The sequence below is a fragment of the Ascaphus truei genome, chromosome 2 (assembly GCF_040206685.1).
Source record: "Ascaphus truei isolate aAscTru1 chromosome 2, aAscTru1.hap1, whole genome shotgun sequence".
NCBI lineage: Eukaryota > Metazoa > Chordata > Amphibia > Anura > Ascaphidae > Ascaphus > Ascaphus truei.
This window is the reverse complement of record NC_134484.1, coordinates 195,305,387-195,317,423: the sequence shown is the minus strand read 5'-3', so window position 1 is coordinate 195,317,423 and position 12,037 is coordinate 195,305,387. Positions and strand designations below refer to the sequence as shown.

Sequence of the window (12,037 nt, the reverse complement as noted above, 5' to 3'; positions counted from 1 at the left end):
TCGCAACAGCTACTGTAAGTGCCTTCCCATCAGGCACGATAGGCCCAAGAGTGCAGTAAATGCATATGGGGCGGAAATCTTTGCCACCCCAAAATTTTTACGCCCTAGGCCCAGGCCTAATGGGAAATCTGCCACTACTCCCCACACAAAATACAATACCCGCCTCCCCACACAAAATACAATACCCCCCTCCCCACACAAAATACAATACACCCCTCCCCACACATAATTCAATCCCCGCTCCCCACACAAAATACAATACCCCCCTCCCCACACAAAAAACAATCCTTACTCCCCACACAAAGTACAATATCCCCCTCCTCACGCAAAATACAATGCCCCCTCCCCACACAAAGTACAATACCCTCCACCCCACACAAAATAAAATACCCCCCCACTCCCACACAAAATAAATAAATACCACCCCTACCCCACACACAAAATACAATAACCCCCACACACAAAATTCAATACCCCCCCACAAAAATGTAATACCTCCTCACACACAAAACAAAAAACAATACCCCCCCTCACACACACACAATACACACACACACAAAATACATATATACGGTCCAAGAGGTACCCTCCCTGGTAGTTTTTAAAAACAGACTCAAGACTTACCTCTTCAAACAGGTATTTGATGTGTGAGCCACAGCCTGACATGCAATCATTTCATTTTCAATTCTGTTCATCCTATATTATTATATTTTAAGAGCTCTGAGTCTGCTTTAGGAGAAAAGTGCTATGCGAATACTGTTATTATTAACTAAAAATGAAAGGTTATCGGGTTGAAAGCAGGGGGGAAGTGTGGGAAATTTTGAAACAACTATTGGTGCAAAAGCCAGTGTTGAAGTTTCATGCACCAGAAAGGCATATTCATATTTCAGTAGATGTTTACAATTGGTGCTGCATGTAGTAATTCTCCAGAAACACAATGTTGGCAAGCAACCTTTGGCTTATGCTTCCACATTACTAACTGTTGCAGAAACCAGGTAAACACAGATTAAGCAGGAGCCATATACAGTAACTGCATACTAACGATTCAAAAAATTATGACAACATTGCAGAAATATGATATAGTTGTATGCCAGGAAAATTAATACACCTCACAAACAGAGATGTAAGCTTATGTTGAGCTAATTGTAAAGTCAATCCATGTACTGTAGCTAAGCACCAACTGCAAAAAAAATCAAACAAGAAGTGGGAACAGAGGGGCTAATTCACAAAGCAGTGCTTAGTGGTTTATACAGTATCTTGATAAATGCAGTTATTGCGTGAAACTGGCTGCTTTGCTATTCACAAAGCAGTGATAACAGTGTAGTATTGAGCACGAATGGCTTTTTAATGAGATAAGTTATTGTTTGCGCAGCATTCGCACTGTTGGTATAGTTTGTGTAAGTATATATGTGTATGGAGTGATTCTGAGATTAAGAGTCACCATACTGATTCATATGAGATATGTAACACCACAAATTATAGCTATAGGAGTATATAATGCTTGTTATAATTCATTACCACTGTGTTGTGTCTAATCACTACAGTCTCACATAACAAGTACCACACACTATAAGATATAAACAGTAACCCATAGGACTCCGGCTCCCACCTCAGTGATAGGCCATATAATCTGAGGTAAAATAAAGAGGGGTTACAGGTAGATTTACAATTTTGCCGCCCATAGGCACTTACATTTTCGCCACCCGGTTTTCTCCTCTTGCAGCATCCCAACATTACATGATGACGCATTTCAATAACAATGTGACGCCATGTGATTTTGCACCGTCATTTGACGCTTTTATGCTGCCGGAGGAGGCAAGAGACCTTTACAGAGGCCCCACGATCACCCCGGGCAATCAGTTTAATTGTTGTGGTTAAGTGAGCGGGGCCTCTTTAACAGCAGCACCGGCCTCCCGCAGCATTAGTCTACCACAACACTGGCCCAAAATAAAGAAGAAAAATGGGAAATTTGCCGCTCCCAAATGTACCCCTTCCCCATGAGAGGCGGATTTCCATGGTAACGCAACATCATGACGTCATTTGACGCTGTGACACCGAGTTGCCATGTCAACGAGATGCCTCGTAACATCACGTTGGTGACGTCCATGGTGTAATTTGATGCTGCGGTTCAGAAGGAAGAGGGGGAGCGTCGGTAAGGGGCGGTCGCAACAGCTACTGTAAGTGCCTTCCCATCAGGCACGATAGGCCCAAGAGTGCAGTAAATGCATATGGGGCGGAAATCTTTGCCACCCCAAAATTTTTACGCCCTAGGCCCAGGCCTAATGGGAAATCTGCCACTACTCCCCACACAAAATACAATACCCGCCTCCCCACACAAAATACAATACCCCCCTCCCCACACAAAATACAATACACCCCTCCCCACACATAATTCAATCCCCGCTCCCCACACAAAATACAATACCCCCCTCCCCACACAAAAAACAATCCTTACTCCCCACACAAAGTACAATATCCCCCTCCTCACGCAAAATACAATGCCCCCTCCCCACACAAAGTACAATACCCTCCACCCCACACAAAATAAAATACCCCCCACACTCCCACACAAAATAAATAAATACCACCCCTACCCCACACACAAAATACAATAACCCCCACACACAAAATTCAATACCCCCCCACAAAAATGTAATACCTCCTCACACACAAAACAAAAAACAATACCCCCCCTCACACACACACAATACACACACACACAAAATACATATACTGTATACGGTCCAAGAGGTACCCTCCCTGGTAGTTTTTAAAAACAGACTCAAGACTTACCTCTTCAAACAGGTATTTGATGTGTGAGCCACAGCCTGACATGCAATCATTTCATTTTCAATTCTGTTCATCCTATATTATTATATTTTAAGAGCTCTGAGTCTGCTTTAGGAGAAAAGTGCTATGCGAATACTGTTATTATTAACTAAAAATGAAAGGTTATCGGGTTGAAAGCAGGGGGGAAGTGTGGGAAATTTTGAAACAACTATTGGTGCAAAAGCCAGTGTTGAAGTTTCATGCACCAGAAAGGCATATTCATATTTCAGTAGATGTTTACAATTGGTGCTGCATGTAGTAATTCTCCAGAAACACAATGTTGGCAAGCAACCTTTGGCTTATGCTTCCACATTACTAACTGTTGCAGAAACCAGGTAAACACAGATTAAGCAGGAGCCATATACAGTAACTGCATACTAACGATTCAAAAAATTATGACAACATTGCAGAAATATGATATAGTTGTATGCCAGGAAAATTAATACACCTCACAAACAGAGATGTAAGCTTATGTTGAGCTAATTGTAAAGTCAATCCATGTACTGTAGCTAAGCACCAACTGCAAAAAAAATCAAACAAGAAGTGGGAACAGAGGGGCTAATTCACAAAGCAGTGCTTAGTGGTTTATACAGTATCTTGATAAATGCAGTTATTGCGTGAAACTGGCTGCTTTGCTATTCACAAAGCAGTGATAACAGTGTAGTATTGAGCACGAATGGCTTTTTAATGAGATAAGTTATTGTTTGCGCAGCATTCGCACTGTTGGTATAGTTTGTGTAAGTATATATGTGTATGGAGTGATTCTGAGATTAAGAGTCACCATACTGATTCATATGAGATATGTAACACCACAAATTATAGCTATAGGAGTATATAATGCTTGTTATAATTCATTACCACTGTGTTGTGTCTAATCACTACAGTCTCACATAACAAGTACCACACACTATAAGATATAAACAGTAACCCATAGGACTCCGGCTCCCACCTCAGTGATAGGCCATATAATCTGAGGTAAAATAAAGAGGGGTTACAGGTAGATTTACAATTTTGCCGCCCATAGGCACTTACATTTTCGCCACCCGGTTTTCTCCTCTTGCAGCATCCCAACATTACATGATGACGCATTTCAATAACAATGTGACGCCATGTGATTTTGCACCGTCATTTGACGCTTTTATGCTGCCGGAGGAGGCAAGAGACCTTTACAGAGGCCCCACGATCACCCCGGGCAATCAGTTTAATTGTTGTGGTTAAGTGAGCGGGGCCTCTTTAACAGCAGCACCGGCCTCCCGCAGCATTAGTCTACCACAACACTGGCCCAAAATAAAGAAGAAAAATGGGAAATTTGCCGCTCCCAAATGTACCCCTTCCCCATGAGAGGCGGATTTCCATGGTAACGCAACATCATGACGTCATTTGACGCTGTGACACCGAGTTGCCATGTCAACGAGATGCCTCGTAACATCACGTTGGTGACGTCCATGGTGTAATTTGATGCTGCGGTTCAGAAGGAAGAGGGGGAGCGTCGGTAAGGGGCGGTCGCAACAGCTACTGTAAGTGCCTTCCCATCAGGCACGATAGGCCCAAGAGTGCAGTAAATGCATATGGGGCGGAAATCTTTGCCACCCCAAAATTTTTACGCCCTAGGCCCAGGCCTAATGGGAAATCTGCCACTACTCCCCACACAAAATACAATACCCGCCTCCCCACACAAAATACAATACCCCCCTCCCCACACAAAATACAATACACCCCTCCCCACACATAATTCAATCCCCGCTCCCCACACAAAATACAATACCCCCCTCCCCACACAAAAAACAATCCTTACTCCCCACACAAAGTACAATATCCCCCTCCTCACGCAAAATACAATGCCCCCTCCCCACACAAAGTACAATACCCTCCACCCCACACAAAATAAAATACCCCCCCACTCCCACACAAAATAAATAAATACCACCCCTACCCCACACACAAAATACAATAACCCCCACACACAAAATTCAATACCCCCCCACAAAAATGTAATACCTCCTCACACACAAAACAAAAAACAATACCCCCCCTCACACACACACAATACACACACACACAAAATACATATATACGGTCCAAGAGGTACCCTCCCTGGTAGTTTTTAAAAACAGACTCAAGACTTACCTCTTCAAACAGGTATTTGATGTGTGAGCCACAGCCTGACATGCAATCATTTCATTTTCAATTCTGTTCATCCTATATTATTATATTTTAAGAGCTCTGAGTCTGCTTTAGGAGAAAAGTGCTATGCGAATACTGTTATTATTAACTAAAAATGAAAGGTTATCGGGTTGAAAGCAGGGGGGAAGTGTGGGAAATTTTGAAACAACTATTGGTGCAAAAGCCAGTGTTGAAGTTTCATGCACCAGAAAGGCATATTCATATTTCAGTAGATGTTTACAATTGGTGCTGCATGTAGTAATTCTCCAGAAACACAATGTTGGCAAGCAACCTTTGGCTTATGCTTCCACATTACTAACTGTTGCAGAAACCAGGTAAACACAGATTAAGCAGGAGCCATATACAGTAACTGCATACTAACGATTCAAAAAATTATGACAACATTGCAGAAATATGATATAGTTGTATGCCAGGAAAATTAATACACCTCACAAACAGAGATGTAAGCTTATGTTGAGCTAATTGTAAAGTCAATCCATGTACTGTAGCTAAGCACCAACTGCAAAAAAAATCAAACAAGAAGTGGGAACAGAGGGGCTAATTCACAAAGCAGTGCTTAGTGGTTTATACAGTATCTTGATAAATGCAGTTATTGCGTGAAACTGGCTGCTTTGCTATTCACAAAGCAGTGATAACAGTGTAGTATTGAGCACGAATGGCTTTTTAATGAGATAAGTTATTGTTTGCGCAGCATTCGCACTGTTGGTATAGTTTGTGTAAGTATATATGTGTATGGAGTGATTCTGAGATTAAGAGTCACCATACTGATTCATATGAGATATGTAACACCACAAATTATAGCTATAGGAGTATATAATGCTTGTTATAATTCATTACCACTGTGTTGTGTCTAATCACTACAGTCTCACATAACAAGTACCACACACTATAAGATATAAACAGTAACCCATAGGACTCCGGCTCCCACCTCAGTGATAGGCCATATAATCTGAGGTAAAATAAAGAGGGGTTACAGGTAGATTTACAATTTTGCCGCCCATAGGCACTTACATTTTCGCCACCCGGTTTTCTCCTCTTGCAGCATCCCAACATTACATGATGACGCATTTCAATAACAATGTGACGCCATGTGATTTTGCACCGTCATTTGACGCTTTTATGCTGCCGGAGGAGGCAAGAGACCTTTACAGAGGCCCCACGATCACCCCGGGCAATCAGTTTAATTGTTGTGGTTAAGTGAGCGGGGCCTCTTTAACAGCAGCACCGGCCTCCCGCAGCATTAGTCTACCACAACACTGGCCCAAAATAAAGAAGAAAAATGGGAAATTTGCCGCTCCCAAATGTACCCCTTCCCCATGAGAGGCGGATTTCCATGGTAACGCAACATCATGACGTCATTTGACGCTGTGACACCGAGTTGCCATGTCAACGAGATGCCTCGTAACATCACGTTGGTGACGTCCATGGTGTAATTTGATGCTGCGGTTCAGAAGGAAGAGGGGGAGCGTCGGTAAGGGGCGGTCGCAACAGCTACTGTAAGTGCCTTCCCATCAGGCACGATAGGCCCAAGAGTGCAGTAAATGCATATGGGGCGGAAATCTTTGCCACCCCAAAATTTTTACGCCCTAGGCCCAGGCCTAATGGGAAATCTGCCACTACTCCCCACACAAAATACAATACCCGCCTCCCCACACAAAATACAATACCCCCCTCCCCACACAAAATACAATACACCCCTCCCCACACATAATTCAATCCCCGCTCCCCACACAAAATACAATACCCCCCTCCCCACACAAAAAACAATCCTTACTCCCCACACAAAGTACAATATCCCCCTCCTCACGCAAAATACAATGCCCCCTCCCCACACAAAGTACAATACCCTCCACCCCACACAAAATAAAATACCCCCCCACTCCCACACAAAATAAATAAATACCACCCCTACCCCACACACAAAATACAATAACCCCCACACACAAAATTCAATACCCCCCCACAAAAATGTAATACCTCCTCACACACAAAACAAAAAACAATACCCCCCCTCACACACACACAATACACACACACACAAAATACATATACTGTATACGGTCCAAGAGGTACCCTCCCTGGTAGTTTTTAAAAACAGACTCAAGACTTACCTCTTCAAACAGGTATTTGATGTGTGAGCCACAGCCTGACATGCAATCATTTCATTTTCAATTCTGTTCATCCTATATTATTATATTTTAAGAGCTCTGAGTCTGCTTTAGGAGAAAAGTGCTATGCGAATACTGTTATTATTAACTAAAAATGAAAGGTTATCGGGTTGAAAGCAGGGGGGAAGTGTGGGAAATTTTGAAACAACTATTGGTGCAAAAGCCAGTGTTGAAGTTTCATGCACCAGAAAGGCATATTCATATTTCAGTAGATGTTTACAATTGGTGCTGCATGTAGTAATTCTCCAGAAACACAATGTTGGCAAGCAACCTTTGGCTTATGCTTCCACATTACTAACTGTTGCAGAAACCAGGTAAACACAGATTAAGCAGGAGCCATATACAGTAACTGCATACTAACGATTCAAAAAATTATGACAACATTGCAGAAATATGATATAGTTGTATGCCAGGAAAATTAATACACCTCACAAACAGAGATGTAAGCTTATGTTGAGCTAATTGTAAAGTCAATCCATGTACTGTAGCTAAGCACCAACTGCAAAAAAAATCAAACAAGAAGTGGGAACAGAGGGGCTAATTCACAAAGCAGTGCTTAGTGGTTTATACAGTATCTTGATAAATGCAGTTATTGCGTGAAACTGGCTGCTTTGCTATTCACAAAGCAGTGATAACAGTGTAGTATTGAGCACGAATGGCTTTTTAATGAGATAAGTTATTGTTTGCGCAGCATTCGCACTGTTGGTATAGTTTGTGTAAGTATATATGTGTATGGAGTGATTCTGAGATTAAGAGTCACCATACTGATTCATATGAGATATGTAACACCACAAATTATAGCTATAGGAGTATATAATGCTTGTTATAATTCATTACCACTGTGTTGTGTCTAATCACTACAGTCTCACATAACAAGTACCACACACTATAAGATATAAACAGTAACCCATAGGACTCCGGCTCCCACCTCAGTGATAGGCCATATAATCTGAGGTAAAATAAAGAGGGGTTACAGGTAGATTTACAATTTTGCCGCCCATAGGCACTTACATTTTCGCCACCCGGTTTTCTCCTCTTGCAGCATCCCAACATTACATGATGACGCATTTCAATAACAATGTGACGCCATGTGATTTTGCACCGTCATTTGACGCTTTTATGCTGCCGGAGGAGGCAAGAGACCTTTACAGAGGCCCCACGATCACCCCGGGCAATCAGTTTAATTGTTGTGGTTAAGTGAGCGGGGCCTCTTTAACAGCAGCACCGGCCTCCCGCAGCATTAGTCTACCACAACACTGGCCCAAAATAAAGAAGAAAAATGGGAAATTTGCCGCTCCCAAATGTACCCCTTCCCCATGAGAGGCGGATTTCCATGGTAACGCAACATCATGACGTCATTTGACGCTGTGACACCGAGTGGCCATGTCAACGAGATGCCTCGTAACATCACGTTGGTGACGTCCATGGTGTAATTTGATGCTGCGGTTCAGAAGGAAGAGGGGGAGCGTCGGTAAGGGGCGGTCGCAACAGCTACTGTAAGTGCCTTCCCATCAGGCACGATAGGCCCAAGAGTGCAGTAAATGCATATGGGGCGGAAATCTTTGCCACCCCAAAATTTTTACGCCCTAGGCCCAGGCCTAATGGGAAATCTGCCACTACTCCCCACACAAAATACAATACCCGCCTCCCCACACAAAATACAATACCCCCCTCCCCACACAAAATACAATACACCCCTCCCCACACATAATTCAATCCCCGCTCCCCACACAAAATACAATACCCCCCTCCCCACACAAAAAACAATCCTTACTCCCCACACAAAGTACAATATCCCCCTCCTCACGCAAAATACAATGCCCCCTCCCCACACAAAGTACAATACCCTCCACCCCACACAAAATAAAATACCCCCCCACTCCCACACAAAATAAATAAATACCACCCCTACCCCACACACAAAATACAATAACCCCCACACACAAAATTCAATACCCCCCCACAAAAATGTAATACCTCCTCACACACAAAACAAAAAACAATACCCCCCCTCACACACACACAATACACACACACACAAAATACATATATACGGTCCAAGAGGTACCCTCCCTGGTAGTTTTTAAAAACAGACTCAAGACTTACCTCTTCAAACAGGTATTTGATGTGTGAGCCACAGCCTGACATGCAATCATTTCATTTTCAATTCTGTTCATCCTATATTATTATATTTTAAGAGCTCTGAGTCTGCTTTAGGAGAAAAGTGCTATGCGAATACTGTTATTATTAACTAAAAATGAAAGGTTATCGGGTTGAAAGCAGGGGGGAAGTGTGGGAAATTTTGAAACAACTATTGGTGCAAAAGCCAGTGTTGAAGTTTCATGCACCAGAAAGGCATATTCATATTTCAGTAGATGTTTACAATTGGTGCTGCATGTAGTAATTCTCCAGAAACACAATGTTGGCAAGCAACCTTTGGCTTATGCTTCCACATTACTAACTGTTGCAGAAACCAGGTAAACACAGATTAAGCAGGAGCCATATACAGTAACTGCATACTAACGATTCAAAAAATTATGACAACATTGCAGAAATATGATATAGTTGTATGCCAGGAAAATTAATACACCTCACAAACAGAGATGTAAGCTTATGTTGAGCTAATTGTAAAGTCAATCCATGTACTGTAGCTAAGCACCAACTGCAAAAAAAATCAAACAAGAAGTGGGAACAGAGGGGCTAATTCACAAAGCAGTGCTTAGTGGTTTATACAGTATCTTGATAAATGCAGTTATTGCGTGAAACTGGCTGCTTTGCTATTCACAAAGCAGTGATAACAGTGTAGTATTGAGCACGATTGGCTTTTTAATGAGCTTTAACAGCCTGAGCCAAAAATATTGTCCGACAAGCCAAAAAAAGCCCAAATCACTTTTTTTTGCCAGTATTAGCTATCCACAAAGCAGTGATAAGCTTATCGACCTTGTGACAGAGTGAAGTCAACTCCTATCAGTTACGCCTGGGAGACATATGTCTGAGTGCTTCATCCAGCACTCATAAGGGTTAACTCAGGTGGAAGTTAGGAAATCAGAACTCTTTAGCTGACACCTGAGAGCCAGCAAGGTAGATAAAGGATCATGTGACTGGCAGTAGGAGAGAGAGAGAGAGACAGAGAGAGACAGAGAGAGACAGAGAGAGACAGAGAGAGACAGAGAGAGACAGAGAGAGACAGAGAGAGACAGAGAGAGACAGAGAGACAGAGAGACAGAGACAGAGACAGACAGAGAGAGAGAGAGAGAGAGATTTATTTTGTTAAAGGGACAGTGTACCCGCATGTTATGTTACTGTGGAGAAATAAAGCCACTGAACGTTTTTATTTATCCTGAAACTATACGTGTGGACTGTTCCCTGACCTCGGCTACAGGCCGTCCTGCCACAGGTGGTGTCAGAAGTGGGATGTCGGACGGCCCCTGTATCTGAAGGGCCACACAAAAAAAAAAATGGAAAAAACGGAGAAATTTTTTTCTCAGTTCCTTGAGCAACAGCTCCAGCTAGCAGAGAAGCAAGCAGAGCGACAAGCCCAGCAAGATGAGCGACAAGCCCAGCAAGCTGAGCGACAAGCCCAGCAAGATGAGCAACAGGCCCGGAGAGAGGAAAAGCTACTCCAACTGCTGGTCGAAGGCCCAACCCCAGGCAGACCAGGGATTCCAAATAACCCACCGGTGATGCTGCCTAAAATGAAGCCAAACAAAGACCCAGAGGCATTTCTCCTCACTTTTGAAAGGGTAGCCACGGCCCACGGCTGGACAGTTAATTGCTGGGTAACGACTCTGGCTCCACTCCTCATAGGGGAAGCTCAGGCAGCCTACCAGGCTCTTCCAGCGGACGAGGCCATGGACTATCAGAAACTAAAGGCTGCTATTCTGGATCGCCTAGGCCTCACGCCAGAGACCTACCGACAGCGGTTCCGGACAGTCAAATATACAAACCGAGACAGACCCCGGGTCGTAGCCCACCGCTTAGTAGACTTGTGTGCCAGGTGGATACAACCGGAAAAACATGACAAGGCAGAGATCCTTGAACAGTTTGTGCTCGAGCAGTTCATACAGATACTGCCCCCCTCCTCCCGCTCTGGGTAAAAAGACACGCTGCATTTTCCCTGGATTCAGTGGTCCGCTTGGTGGAAAACTTCCTGGGCGACGACACCCAACAGGATAGCTGGGAACGGCCGGTGCAAACACCAGTTGCTTCCGGTGATACTAGAGGCAGGAGAGCAGACAATCGAGGGGTCTACAACCCGCCAGCTCGGGAGATCCAGTCAACCCGATCGGAAGACCCTTTCCCATCTCGGAGGGTTCCTGGTACAAACTCCCGCATAGACGCCCATCCTGGGTCCGAGGCCACTGGATCACTCAAGGGAGGCCGCCACCCACAGTATTCCCCGAGAACCTGGACTCCTGTCACCCACCCGGTGGAGAGGATAACCCCACCAACCAGAAGGGAGGACCCCATCCAACAGCGGAGAGGTCCAAACACCGAGCCCCGTCAAGAGCTTCCGCGGACGACGAGTTTGCAGACTCAGGAGATGAGGAAATGGACTGTTCATATGGCAGAACCACTGCCACAGCTTGTCTCCGAGGGGACCACAATCCGTGGTTAGTCCCAGCATCTCTGGAGGGGACAAAAGTAAACGCCATGCTGGACTCGGGCTCTGGAAAAACCCTGATCCTAGAGGGCCTAATTCCAAGCAATAGACTATCTTATGACTCTCCTTGGAATATCGAGTGTATCCATGGGGATACAAAGAGATACCCGACGGCGAACGTTACACTGCGTATCCAGGATCAAGAGGCTAGCCTACTAGTGGGAGTTGTCCCTGGCTACCTGCTCCTGTTCTA

General features: G+C 44.1%; 2 long non-coding RNA genes across 2 annotated transcripts in view; one reads left to right on the top strand and one right to left on the bottom strand.

Annotated features, from left to right (window-relative positions):
- Positions 1-12,037, top strand: part of LOC142487073 (uncharacterized) — a 62,045-nt gene that overhangs the window by 1,210 nt on the left and 48,798 nt on the right. The window lies entirely within an intron of this gene.
- The window catches only part of LOC142487071 (uncharacterized), a 66,088-nt gene that overhangs the window by 20,253 nt on the left and 33,798 nt on the right, over positions 1-12,037 (bottom strand). The gene's annotated exons all lie outside the window — the stretch shown is intronic.